Source organism: Cololabis saira, chromosome 5, assembly GCF_033807715.1.
Source record: "Cololabis saira isolate AMF1-May2022 chromosome 5, fColSai1.1, whole genome shotgun sequence".
Lineage (NCBI taxonomy): Eukaryota > Metazoa > Chordata > Actinopteri > Beloniformes > Belonidae > Cololabis > Cololabis saira.
In genome coordinates this window covers 44,486,741-44,500,974 of record NC_084591.1, presented here as the reverse complement: position 1 = coordinate 44,500,974, position 14,234 = coordinate 44,486,741, and the positions used below count along the sequence as shown (strand labels likewise).

The 14,234-nt window shown below is 42.9% G+C and overlaps 8 non-coding genes across 8 annotated transcripts; all 8 read left to right on the top strand.

Annotated features, from left to right (window-relative positions):
* Positions 1-443: 443 nt before the first annotated feature.
* On the top strand, positions 444-515 carry trnae-cuc (transfer RNA glutamic acid (anticodon CUC)). Its single transcript has one exon. It is a non-coding gene; the product is annotated as a tRNA-Glu (tRNA).
* A 1,881-nt stretch (positions 516-2,396) lies between these two features.
* Positions 2,397-2,468, top strand: trnae-cuc (transfer RNA glutamic acid (anticodon CUC)). The gene has a single exon. It is a non-coding gene; the product is annotated as a tRNA-Glu (tRNA).
* Positions 2,469-3,622: 1,154 nt separating this feature from the next.
* Positions 3,623-3,694, top strand: trnae-cuc (transfer RNA glutamic acid (anticodon CUC)). The gene has a single exon. It is a non-coding gene; the product is annotated as a tRNA-Glu (tRNA).
* Positions 3,695-4,848: 1,154 nt separating this feature from the next.
* On the top strand, positions 4,849-4,920 carry trnae-cuc (transfer RNA glutamic acid (anticodon CUC)). The gene has a single exon. It is a non-coding gene; the product is annotated as a tRNA-Glu (tRNA).
* Positions 4,921-7,479: 2,559 nt separating this feature from the next.
* On the top strand, positions 7,480-7,551 carry trnae-cuc (transfer RNA glutamic acid (anticodon CUC)). Its single transcript has one exon. It is a non-coding gene; the product is annotated as a tRNA-Glu (tRNA).
* A 3,065-nt stretch (positions 7,552-10,616) lies between these two features.
* trnae-cuc (transfer RNA glutamic acid (anticodon CUC)) lies at positions 10,617-10,688 on the top strand. Its single transcript has one exon. It is a non-coding gene; the product is annotated as a tRNA-Glu (tRNA).
* Positions 10,689-11,842: 1,154 nt separating this feature from the next.
* Positions 11,843-11,914, top strand: trnae-cuc (transfer RNA glutamic acid (anticodon CUC)). The gene has a single exon. It is a non-coding gene; the product is annotated as a tRNA-Glu (tRNA).
* A 2,036-nt stretch (positions 11,915-13,950) lies between these two features.
* Positions 13,951-14,022, top strand: trnae-cuc (transfer RNA glutamic acid (anticodon CUC)). The gene has a single exon. It is a non-coding gene; the product is annotated as a tRNA-Glu (tRNA).
* Positions 14,023-14,234: the final 212 nt, after the last annotated feature.

Below are 14,234 nucleotides of genomic sequence, written 5' to 3'. Positions count from 1 at the left end.
CTTTCTGGAACTGTACTAAAGTGGTTCAAAACATACTAAGAGAACAGGAAGTACTTTGTGTCAACTGGTAACTTTACATCAGAGAAGACAAGAATCACATGTGGAGTTCCCCAAGGTTCCAGTCTGGGAGCTCTTCTGTTCAATATCTACATTTCTCGAGCTAAACAAAATTGTCTTTGGAGCCAAAGACAAACGATTACAGGTCACCACAGATACACCTAAAAACTAGCAACCAGCGCAGAAATCTGGGTGTTGTGATGGACTCACACCTAAACACATTAAGACAAAAACAAAGTCAGCCTACTACCACTTTAAAAACATATCAAGGTTAAAAGATCTGATGTCTCAACTGGGAAGAGTAGTCTGTGCATGCATCTATAGTAGCTTGATTATTGTGACAACATTTGTATGGGTATTTCCAATTGACAGTACCTAGCGGCATCTCCCTGATGGTCTAGTGGTTAGGATTCGGCGCTCTCACCGCCGCGGCCCGGGTTCGATTCCCGGTCAGGGAACTGCTCTTTTTCTATAATACATTTCTCACAATATACACCAGAGGCTTTCAACAAGTTGAAAGATCAACGGCCACATGTACAAAGAGTGCGGTGTACAAGGATTGTGCGTACGCTCACGGTGGGATGTTCAAAAAGTGACTAGAATGTGAAAACTTGCCCTGGGTTGGATTCCCAGTCAGGGAACTGTGCTTTCCTTTACTAGATTTCTCACTCTACGCCTGCTGTCTGTTCTCCTGAGTTGTGCCCTTTCACATGAATTATCTGCCTTGACGCGATCATACAGAATTACGCCATAGGCGCTAATTGCTCCTCACAGGAATGTTGTTTGGCAGCGCCATCCCTACGTTCAAGGAACTCACAGTTTTCACAGTGTTCCACGGTGGTGGAACCGCCTGCCAGCTGCTATCAGAACAGCGATGTCCCTCTCTAACTTCAACAGGCTCTTGAAAGCATACGTTTTTGATTGGAGAAAAACTAATCTCCAGGTTCCTTTTGACATCTATAAAGACAAACTTCCCTCTCATAATTTACAACTAAGGAATGCAAGGAAGTACTACTTTTCTGACATCATTGCCAAAAAAAGTCATAGTGATATATTTTTGAATGCAGATGATGGGAAAAAAGTCAGTCTTATTGTTACTGGATATCAGTGTTGCACTTGATACAGTTGACTGAAATACTTTACTCAAACCACTATAGAACTGGGCGGGTCTTTCTGGAACTGTACTAAAGTGGTTCAAAACATACTTAGAGAACAGGAAGTACTTTGTGTCATCAACAAGTTGAAAGATCAACGGCCACATGTACAAAGAGTGCGGTGTACAAGGATTGTGCGTACGCTCACGGTGGGATGTTCAAAAAGTGACTAGAATGTGAAAACTTGCCCTGGGTTGGATTCCCAGTCAGGGAACTGTGCTTTCCTTTACTAGATTTCTCACTCTACGCCTGCTGTCTCTTCTCCTGAGTTGTGCCCTTTCACTTGAATTATCTGCCTCAACGCGATCATACAGAATTACGCCATAGGCGCTAATTGCTCCTCACAGGAATGTTTTTTGGCAGCGCCATCCCTACGTTCAAGGAACTCACAGTTTTCACAGTGTTCCACGCTGGTGGAACCGCCTGCCAGCTGCTATCAGAACAGCGATGTCCCTCTCTAACTTCAACAGGCTCTTGAAAGCATACGTTTTTGATTGGAGAAAAACTAATCTCCAGGTTCCTTTTGACATCTATAAAGACAAACTTCCCTCTCATAATTTACAACTAAGGAATGCAAGGAAGTACTACTTTTCTGACATCATTGCCAAAAAAAGTCATAGTGATATATTTTTGAATGCAGATGATGGGAAAAAAGTCAGTCTTATTGTTACTGGATATCAGTGTTGCACTTGATACAGTTGACCGAAATACTTTACTCAAACCACTATAGAACTGGGCGGGTCTTTGTGGAACTGTACTAAAGTGGTTCAAAACATACTTAGAGAACAGGAAGTACTTTGTGTCAACAGGTAACTTTACATCAGAGAAGACAAGAATCACATGTGGAGTTCCCCAAGGTTCCAGTCTGGGAGCTCTTCTGTTCAATATCTACATTTCTCGAGCTAAACAAAATTGTCTTTGGAGCCAAAGACAAACGATTACAGGTCACCACAGATACACCTAAAAACTAGCAACCAGCGCAGAAATCTGGGTGTTGTGATGGACTCACACCTAAACACATCAAGACAAAAACAAAGTCAGCCTACTACCACTTTAAAAACATATCAAGGTTAAAAGATCTGATGTCTCAACTGGGAAGAGTAGTCTGTGCATGCATCTATAGTAGCTTGATTATTGTGACAACATTTTTATGGGTATTTCCAATTGACAGTACCTAGCGGCATCTCCCTGATGGTCTAGTGGTTAGGATTCGGCGCTCTCACCGCCGCGGCCCGGGTTCGATTCCCGGTCAGGGAACTGCTCTTTTTCTATGATACATTTCTCACAATATACACCAGAGGCTTTCAACAAGTTGAAAGATCAACGGCCACATGTACAAAGAGTGCGGTGTACAAGGATTGTGCGTACGCTCACGGTGGGATGTTCAAAAAGTGACTAGAATGTGAAAACTTGCCCTGGGTTGGATTCCCAGTCAGGGAACTGTGCTTTCCTTTACTAGATTTCTCACTCTACGCCTGCTGTCTGTTCTCCTGAGTTGTGCCCTTTCACATGAATTATCTGTCTCAACGCGATCATACAGAATTACGCCATAGGCGCTAATTGCTCCTCACAGGAATGTTGTTTGGCAGCGCCATCCCTACGTTCAAGGAACTCACAGTTTTCACAGTGTTCCACGCTGGTGGAACCGCCTGCCAGCTGCTATCAGAACAGCGATGTCCCTCTCTAACTTCAACAGGCTCTTGAAAGCATACGTTTTTGATTGGAGAAAAACTAATCTCCAGGTTCCTTTTGACATCTATAAAGACAAACTTCCCTCTCATAATTTACAACTAAGGAATGCAAGGAAGTACTACTTTTCTGACATCATTGCCAAAAAAAGTCATAGTGATATATTTTTGAATGCAGATGATGGGAAAAAAGTCAGTCTTATTGTTACTGGATATCAGTGTTGCACTTGATACAGTTGACCGAAATACTTTACTCAAACCACTATAGAACTGGGCGGGTCTTTCTGGAACTGTACTAAAGTGGTTCAAAACATACTTAGAGAACAGGAAGTACTTTGTGTCAACAGGTAACTTTACATCAGAGAAGACAAGAATCACATGTGGAGTTCCCCAAGGTTCCAGTCTGGGAGCTCTTCTGTTCAATATCTACATTTCTCGAGCTAAACAAAATTGTCTTTGGAGCCAAAGACAAACGATTACAGGTCACCACAGATACACCTAAAAACTAGCAACCAGCGCAGAAATCTGGGTGTTGTGATGGACTCACACCTAAACACATCAAGACAAAAACAAAGTCAGCCTACTACCACTTTAAAAATATATCAAGGTTAAAAGATCTGATGTCTCAACTGGGAAGAGTAGTCTGTGCATTCATCTATAGTAGCTTGATTATTGTGACAACATTTTTACGGGTATTTCCAATTGACAGTACCTAGCGGCATCTCCCTGATGGTCTAGTGGTTAGGATTCGGCGCTCTCACCGCCGCGGCCCGGGTTCGATTCCCGGTCAGGGAACTGCTCTTTTTCTATAATACATTTCTCACAATATACACCAGAGGCTTTCAACAAGTTGAAAGATCAACGGCCACATGTACAAAGAGTGCGGTGTACAAGGATTGTGCGTACGCTCACGGTGGGATGTTCAAAAAGTGACTAGAATGTGAAAACTTGCCCTGGGTTGGATTCCCAGTCAGGGAACTGTGCTTTCCTTTACTAGATTTCTCACTCTACGCCTGCTGTCTGTTCTCCTGAGTTGTGCCCTTTCACTTGAATTATCTGCCTCAACGCGATCATACAGAATTACGCCATAGGCGCTAATTTCTCCTCACAGGAATGTTGTTTGGCAGCGCCATCCCTACGTTCAAGGAACTCACAGTTTTCACAGTGTTCCACGCTGGTGGAACCGCCTGCCAGCTGCTATCAGAACAGCGATGTCCCTCTCTAACTTCAACAGGCTCTTGAAAGCATACGTTTTTGATTGGAGAAAAACTAATCTCCAGGTTCCTTTTGACATCTATAAAGACAAACTTCCCTCTCATAATTTACAACCAAGGAATGCAAGGAAGTACTACTTTTCTGACATCATTGCCAAAAAAAGTCATAATGATATATTTTTGAATGCATACGATGGGAAAAAAGTCAGTCTTATTGTAACTGGATATCAGTGTTGCACTTGATACAGTTGACCGAAATATTTTACTCAAACCACTATAGAACTGGGCGGGTCTTTCTGGAACTGTACTAAAGTGGTTCAAAACATACTAAGAGAACAGGAAGTACTTTGTGTCAACAGGTAACTTTACATCAGAGAAGACAAGAATCACATGTGGAGTTCCCCAAGGTTCCAGTCTGGGAGCTCTTCTGTTCAATATCTACATTTCTCGAGCTAAACAAAATTGTCTTTGGAGCCAAAGACAAACGATTACAGGTCACCACAGATACACCTAAAAACTAGCAACCAGTGCAGAAATCTGGGTGTTGTGATGGACTCACACCTAAACACATTAAGACAAAAACAAAGTCAGCCTACTACCACTTTAAAAACATATCAAGGTTAAAAGATCTGATGTCTCAACTGGGAAGAGTAGTCTGTGCATGCATCTATAGTAGCTTGATTATTGTGACAACATTTTTATGGGTATTTCCAATTGACAGTACCTAGCGGCATCTCCCTGATGGTCTAGTGGTTAGGATTCAGCGCTCTCACCGCCGCGGCCCGGGTTCGATTCCCGGTCAGGGCACTGCTCTTTTTCTATGATACATTTCTCACAATATACACCAGAGGGTTTCAACAAGTTGAAAGATCAACGGCCACATGTACAAAGAGTGCGGTGTACAAGGATTGTGCGTACGCTCACGGTGGGATGTTCAAAAAGTGACTAGAATGTGAAAACTTGCCCTGGGTTCGATTCCCAGTCAGGGAACTGTGCTTTCCTTTACTAGATTTCTCACTCTACGCCTGCTGTCTGTTCTCCTGAGTTGTGCCCTTTCACATGAATTATCTGCCTCAACGCGATCATACAGAATTACGCCATAGGCGCTAATTGCTCCTCACAGGAATGTTGTTTGGCAGCGCCATCCCTACGTTCAAGGAACTCTCAGTCCAGACAGTTTTCACAGTGTTCCACGCTGGTGGAACCGCCTGCCAGCTGCTATCAGAACAGCGATGTCCCTCTCTAACTTCAAGAGGCTCTTGAAAGCATACGTTTTTGATTGGAGAAAAACTAATCTCCAGGTTCCTTTTGACATCTATAAAGACAAACTTCCCTCTCATAATTTACAACTAAGGAATGCAAGGAAGTACTACTTTTCTGACATCATTGCCAAAAAAAGTCATAATGATATATTTTTGAATGCAGATGATGGGAAAAAAGTCAGTCTTATTGTTACTGGATATCAGTGTTGCACTTGATACAGTTGACCGAAATATTTTACTCAAACCACTATAGAACTGGGCGGGTCTTTCTGGAACTGTACTAAAGTGGTTCAAAACATACTTAGAGAACAGGAAGTACTTTGTGTCAACAGGTAACTTTACATCAGAGAAGACAAGTGAGTCATAGTGAGTCTGCTGCAGGGGGAGGGCACAGTTCCTGGACCAGTGGTGGACGATTTTATCCATTGGTGTGATGATTCCTTTTTAAATTTAAATGTGACAAAGACCAAGGACATGTGCATTGATTTTAGGAGGAACCCAAACCCTCAACCTTTAATTGTAATTAAGGGGGAGAGTGTGGAGCGAGTCAAAACTTTTAAGTACTTGGGTGTGGTCATCGACAACAAATTGTCTTTTAATGAGAACACAGATGCTGTGTACAAGAAATCACAACAGCGCTTGCACTTTCTCCGGATGCTTAACCGGTTCAGAGTGTGCAATAAATTAATGACTATATTCTACCACTCTGTGATTGAGTCTGTCCTGATGTTTGCCATTATCTCCTGGTTTGGAAGCCTCTCACTAGGAGATAAAAAGAGGCTGGAACACATAGTTAAAGTTTCCAGCAAAATGATTGGTGTTGCCCTCCCTGATTTGCCTACTGTCTTTGGCAGGAGGGTAACATCCAAGGCTCAGGATATCCTACAGTGTCCTGACCATCCTCTCCATGCCCAGTTTGAACTTTTACCCTCTGGCAGGAGATTCAGATTGCCCAGGACCAAATCAAACAGACTTAAAAATTATTTTATAACTCACGCCATCACCCAACTTAATTTACAACTCAAAAAATGAACAGCTGTTCCACTCCCCACTCTCCACACTACATCCTCAGTCCCCCCCAGGGTATTTGTGTGTACTTTGTGTACTGTGTCCTAGCTGTGTTTTTGTGCTCTGTGTTTTTGTGCCTTTTATGTTTTATGTTTCTTGGTTTTATTCCCCCCCTGTGAAGCAAATTTCCCCTCTGCGGGATAATAAAATGAAATTGAAGGATTGAACAAGAATCACATGTGGAGTTCCTCCTCACAGGAATGTTTTTTGGCAGCGCCATCCCTACGTTCAAGGAACTCACAGTTTTCACAGTGTTCCACGCTGGTGGAACCGCCTGCCAGCTGCTATCAGAACAGCGATGTCCCTCTCTAACTTCAACAGGCTCTTGAAAGCATACGTTTTTGATTGGAGAAAAACTAATCTCCAGGTTCCTTTTGACATCTATAAAGACAAACTTCCCTCTCATAATTTACAACTAAGGAATGCAAGGAAGTACTACTTTTCTGACATCATTGCCAAAAAAAGTCATAGTGATATATTTTTGAATGCAGATGATGGGAAAAAAGTCAGTCTTATTGTTACTGGATATCAGTGTTGCACTTGATACAGTTGACCGAAATATTTTACTCAAAGCACTATAGAACTGGGCGGGTCTTTCTGGAACTGTACTAAAGTGGTTCAAAACATACTTAGAGAACAGGAAGTACTTTGTGTCAACAGGTAACTTTACATCAGAGAAGACAAGAATCACATGTGGAGTTCCCCAAGGTTCCAGTCTGGGAGCTCTTCTGTTCAATATCTACATTTCTCGAGCTAAACAAAATTGTCTTTGGAGCCAAAGACAAACGATTACAGGTCACCACAGATACACCTAAAAACTAGCAACCAGCGCAGAAATCTGGGTGTTGTGATGGACTCACACCTAAACACATCAAGACAAAAACAAAGTCAGCCTACTACCACTTTAAAAATATATCAAGGTTAAAAGATCTGATGTCTCAACTGGGAAGAGTAGTCTGTGCATTCATCTATAGTAGCTTGATTATTGTGACAACATTTTTACGGGTATTTCCAATTGACAGTACCTAGCGGCATCTCCCTGATGGTCTAGTGGTTAGGATTCGGCGCTCTCACCGCCGCGGCCCGGGTTCGATTCCCGGTCAGGGAACTGCTCTTTTTCTATGATACATTTCTCACAATATACACCAGAGGGTTTCAACAAGTTGAAAGATCAACGGCCACATGTACAAAGAGTGCGGTGTACAAGGATTGTGCGTACGCTCACGGTGGGATGTTCAAAAAGTGACTAGAATGTGAAAACTTGCCCTGGGTTGGATTCCCAGTCAGGGAACTGTGCTTTCCTTTACTAGATTTCTCACTCTACGCCTGCTGTCTCTTCTCCTGAGTTGTGCCCTTTCACTTGAATTATCTGCCTCAACGCGATCATACAGAATTACGCCATAGGCGCTAATTGCTCCTCACAGGAATGTTTTTTGGCAGCGCCATCCCTACGTTCAAGGAACTCACAGTTTTCACAGTGTTCCACGCTGGTGGAACCGCCTGCCAGCTGCTATCAGAACAGCGATGTCCCTCTCTAACTTCAACAGGCTCTTGAAAGCATACGTTTTTGATTGGAGAAAAACTAATCTCCAGGTTCCTTTTGACATCTATAAAGACAAACTTCCCTCTCATAATTTACAACTAAGGAATGCAAGGAAGTACTACTTTTCTGACATCATTGCCAAAAAAAGTCATAGTGATATATTTTTGAATGCAGATGATGGGAAAAAAGTCAGTCTTATTGTTACTGGATATCAGTGTTGCACTTGATACAGTTGACCGAAATACTTTACTCAAACCACTATAGAACTGGGCGGGTCTTTCTCGAACTGTACTAAAGTGGTTCAAAACATACTTAGAGAACAGGAAGTACTTTGTGTCAACAGGTAACTTTACATCAGAGAAGACAAGAATCACATGTGGAGTTCCCCAAGGTTCCAGTCTGGGAGCTCTTCTGTTCAATATCTACATTTCTCGAGCTAAACAAAATTGTCTTTGGAGCCAAAGACAAACGATTACAGGTCACCACAGATACACCTAAAAACTAGCAACCAGCGCAGAAATCTGGGTGTTGTGATGGACTCACACCTAAACACATCAAGACAAAAACAAAGTCAGCCTACTACCACTTTAAAAATATATCAAGGTTAAAAGATCTGGGGCCTCATGTACTAAGAGTGCGTGGATTTCAACGTGAATCCGTACGTGGAATTAACAAGGCCGCAAAAATTCATATGTACAAAGCTGTGCGTACGCCCAAATCCACGCAGGTTTCTCTGTACATCCCAATCAGCGTGGATTTGAGCGCACATGCGGGAGCACAACACTCCGCCCCGTCTCCTCCCTCAAATATATGTTTGAATATGATATGAAGATAATTATCCATTAAAAACCGCTCATCCTAACAAGAAAATGCTCTGAGCTGGAATAAATAATTAATTTTGGGGCATTTAGGGGTGTCGGACTCCAGTCCTCGAGGGCCGGTGTCCCTGCAGGTTTTAGATGTTTCTCTGCTTCATTGCACCATGATACAAGTGACTGTGTCATCAACAGAACTATCCAGACTTTGATGACAAGTTGGTGATGATGATTAATTAGAATCAGGTGTGTTAAAGCAGAGAAACATCTAAAACATGCAGGACACCGGCCCTTCTGGGATTCAGTTTGACACCTACATTATGGTGTTCTTTGCTCTGCGTTGCGTTCCGTGAAGAGTTTTGGTTTTATTATGATCGTACGGGTTTGTTAATGTTCATGGGCAGCGTCAGTGCATCATTACACTCTGCTTTTCTTGTTTGTATTTTAAGAACCGTCACCAGAATTTTTGGTGGATGAAAAACGGCTCCTCGTTCTGTTTATTGTCATGCATATTATATACTGACGGATTAAGACCAATGTACACGTTTATTGAGTCTTACACATTATGGATGTCCGCGATCACCTCTCTCATAAGTATAACAATGTGAACAAAATACATTTATATTTAAAACATGAAGCATTACGATCTGATTCCTCCGCTGCAGAATTAAAGACAATTTGTGCCGACGGGATTATCGAGGTGCAAACGTGAGAAATAAAGAGCAAAGTTGCTGTAACTCGGAGTGTTGCATCCGCAGGAGGAGAGACAGGTGTCGTGCCAAAAAGTGATTGAAGGCCAAATACAGTTAATGAGAGGTTGTTTCTGCCTAAATATGACTTGATCTCATTCTTGAGCTTCATAATCTGAAATCTGACGGTTTAGCGCTCTCGCTCAACGGGCTGCTGTGCGCGCTCCCGCGGCCAGAAATCAGAAGAAATCAGATTCTGGCAGACAATCACTTTTTGGCACAACACCGGTTTTTGCTTCAAAATTAATTTTAATGTATTTCTGTCCAGACACAGTTATGGGATGTTTAGGATCTGGCTTTTATCAGTAGTCCTCCCATACGGTCGTCATGACGACAGACAGATGTCCGACCTGCAGCTCCAGCTGAAGCATCATGTTGGTCTGAACCGGAGCAGCTGGTCCAGTTCAGGAGAGAGATCCAGAAGATCCTCTTGGTACCTGAACCAGCTGATGGTCCAGTCTTAGTCCTGGACCAGCAGGTCCAGACTAAACCAGCTGATGGTTCAGTCTTAGTCCTGGACCAGCAGATCAGTTTGGTGCCTGAGGACTCGCTCCTGATCCTGCATCAGCAGGTTCCTCTAACGGAGCCAAAGCTCCATCAGGATTTGCGGGTTCCATCGTTGAGCTCCTTTAGTTGTTTGTTCAGATCATGTGGTTGATTGTGAGATTGTTGCAGCTCCACTCTTGTGTAATTTATCTGGTGATGTCGGGACTGTCGTGTCCTTCACGTGGTCGTGAACTTATTGTTGACGTTAAGTTTCCTCATATTCTGCACTTCACTGCATCACCAGTGAGTGTCGCCAACGGACAGAACCTCAGAAAAGTGCGTACAAAAGCCTTAATGTGTGAGTGAAGGACCGCAGCTTTCTACGTTCAGGTCATTCTTTGTACATCCGACCGTGAGCGTTGAAAGTGGCGTACGCACGTTTTTTGTGCGCCGCACTCTTAGTACATAAGGCCCCTGATGTCTCAACTGGGAAGAGTAGTCTGTGCATTCATCTATAGTAGCTTGATTATTGTGACAACATTTTTACGGGTATTTCCAATTGACAGTACCTAGCGGCATCTCCCTGATGGTCTAGTGGTTAGGATTCGGCGCTCTCACCGCCGCGGCCCGGGTTCGATTCCCGGTCAGGGAACTGCTCTTTTTCTATGATACATTTCTCACAATATACACCAGAGGGTTTCAACAAGTTGAAAGATCAACGGCCACATGTACAAAGAGTGCGGTGTACAAGGATTGTGCGTACGCTCACGGTGGGATGTTCAAAAAGTGACTAGAATGTGAAAACTTGCCCTGGGTTGGATTCCCAGTCAGGGAACTGTGCTTTCCTTTACTAGATTTCTCACTCTACGCCTGCTGTCTCTTCTCCTGAGTTGTGCCCTTTCACTTGAATTATCTGCCTCAACGCGATCATACAGAATTACGCCATAGGCGCTAATTGCTCCTCACAGGAATGTTTTTTGGCAGCGCCATCCCTACGTTCAAGGAACTCACAGTTTTCACAGTGTTCCACGCTGGTGGAACCGCCTGCCAGCTGCTATCAGAACAGCGATGTCCCTCTCTAACTTCAACAGGCTCTTGAAAGCATACGTTTTTGATTGGAGAAAAACTAATCTCCAGGTTCCTTTTGACATCTATAAAGACAAACTTCCCTCTCATAATTTACAACTAAGGAATGCAAGGAAGTACTACTTTTCTGACATCATTGTCAAAAAAAGTCATAATGATATATTTTTGAATGCAGATGATGGGAAAAAAGTCAGTCTTATTGTTACTGGATATCAGTGTTGCACTTGATACAGTTGACCGAAATATTTTACTCAAACCACTATAGAACTGGGCGGGTCTTTCTGGAACTGTACTAAAGTGGTTCAAAACATACTAAGAGAACAGGAAGTACTTTGTGTCAACAGGTAACTTTACATCAGAGAAGACAAGAATCACATGTGGATTTCCCCAAGGTTCCAGTCTGGGAGCTCTTCTGTTCAATATCTACATTTCTCGAGCTAAACAAAATTGTCTTTGGAGCCAAAGACAAACGATTACAGGTCACCACAGATACACCTAAAAACTAGCAACCAGCGCAGAAATCTGGGTGTTGTGATGGACTCACACCTAAACACATTAAGACAAAAACAAAGTCAGCCTACTACCACTTTAAAAATATATCAAGGTTAAAAGATCTGATGTCTCAACTGGGAAGAGTAGTCTGTGCATTCATCTATAGTAGCTTGATTATTGCGACAACATTTTTACGGGTATTTCCAATTGACAGTACCTAGCGGCATCTCCCTGATGGTCTAGTGGTTAGGATTCGGCGCTCTCACCGCCGCGGCCCGGGTTCGATTCCCGGTCAGGGAACTGCTCTTTTTCTATGATACATTTCTCACAATATACACCAGAGGCTTTCAACAAGTTGAAAGATCAACGGCCACATGTACAAAGAGTGCGGTGTACAAGGATTGTGCGTACGCTCACGGTGGGATGTTCAAAAAGTGACTAGAATGTGAAAACTTGCCCTGGGTTCGATTCCCAGTCAGGGAACTGTGCTTTCCTTTACTAGATTTCTCACTCTACGCCTGCTGTCTCTTCTCCTGAGTTGTGCCCTTTCACTTGAATTATCTGCCTCAACGCGATCATACAGAATTACGCCATAGGCGCTAATTGCTCCTCACAGGAATGTTTTTTGGCAGCGCCATCCCTACGTTCAAGGAACTCACAGTTTTCACAGTGTTCCACGCTGGTGGAACCGCCTGCCAGCTGCTATCAGAACAGCGATGTCCCTCTCTAACTTCAAGAGGCTCTTGAAAGCATACGTTTTTGACTGGAGAAAAACTAATCTCCAGGTTCCTTTTGACATCTATAAAGACAAACTTCCCTCTCATAATTTACAACTAAGGAATGCAAGGAAGTACTACTTTTCTGACATCATTGCCAAAAAAAGTCATAATGATATATTTTTGAATGCAGATGATGGGAAAAAAGTCAGTCTTATTGTTACTGGATATCAGTGTTGCACTTGATACAGTTGACCGAAATATTTTACTCAAACCACTATAGAACTGGGCGGGTCTTTCTGGAACTGTACTAAAGTGGTTCAAAACATACTTAGAGAACAGGAAGTACTTTGTGTCAACAGGTAACTTTACATCAGAGAAGACAAGTGAGTCATAGTGAGTCTGCTGCAGGGGGAGGGCACAGTTCCTGGACCAGTGGTGGACGATTTTATCCATTGGTGTGATGATTCCTTTTTAAATTTAAATGTGACAAAGACCAAGGACATGTGCATTGATTTTAGGAGGAACCCAAACCCTCAACCTTTAATTGTAATTAAGGGGGAGAGTGTGGAGCGAGTCAAAACTTTTAAGTACTTGGGTGTGGTCATCGACAACAAATTGTCTTTTAATGAGAACACAGATGCTGTGTACAAGAAATCACAACAGCGCTTGCACTTTCTCCGGATGCTTAACCGGTTCGGAGTGTGCAATAAATTAATGACTATATTCTACCACTCTGTGATTGAGTCTGTCCTGATGTTTGCCATTATCTCCTGGTTTGGAAGCCTCTCACTAGGAGATAAAAAGAGGCTGGAACACATAGTTAAAGTTTCCAGCAAAATGATTGGTGTTGCCCTCCCTGATTTGCCTACTGTCTTTGGCAGGAGGGTAACATCCAAGGCTCAGGACATCCTACAGTGTCCTGACCATCCTCTCCATGCCCAGTTTGAACTTTTACCCTCTGGCAGGAGATTCAGATTGCCCAGGACCAAATCAAACAGACTTAAAAATTATTTTATAACTCACGCCATCACCCAACTTAATTTACAACTCAAAAAATGAACAGCTGTTCCACTCCCCACTCTCCACAATACATCCTCAGTCCCCCCCAGGGTATTTGTGTGTACTTTGTGTACTGTGTCCTAGCTGTGTTTTTGTGCTCTGTGTTTTTGTGCCTTTTATGTTTTATGTTTCTTGGTTTTATTCCCCCCCTGTGAAGCAAATTTCCCCTCTGCGGGATAATAAAATGAAATTGAAGGATTGAACAAGAATCACATGTGGAGTTCCCCAAGGTTCCAGTCTGGGAGCTCTTCTGTTCAATATCTACATTTCTCGAGCTAAACAAAATTGTCTTTGGAGCCAAAGACAAACGATTACAGGTCACCACAGATACACCTAAAAACTAGCAACCAGCGCAGAAATCTGGGTGTTGAGATGGATTCACACCTAAACACATTAAGACAAAAACAAAGTCAGCCTACTACCACTTTAAAAATATATCAAGGTTAAAAGATCTGATGTCTCAACTGGGAAGAGTAGTATGTGCATTCATCTATAGTAGCTTGATTATTGTGACAACATTTTTACGGGTATTTCCAATTGACAGTACCTAGCGGCATCTCCCTGATGGTCTAGTGGTTAGGATTCGGCGCTCTCACCGCCGCGGCCCGGGTTCGATTCCCGGTCAGGGAACTGCTCTTTTTCTATGATACATTTCTCACAATATACACCAGAGGGTTTCAACAAGTTGAAAGATCAACGGCCACATGTACAAAGAGTGCGGTGTACAAGGATTGTGCGTACGCTCACGGTGGGATGTTCAAAAAGTGACTAGAATGTGAAAACTTGCCCTGGGTTCGATTCCCAGTCGGGGAACTGTGCTTTCCTTTACTAGATTTCTCACT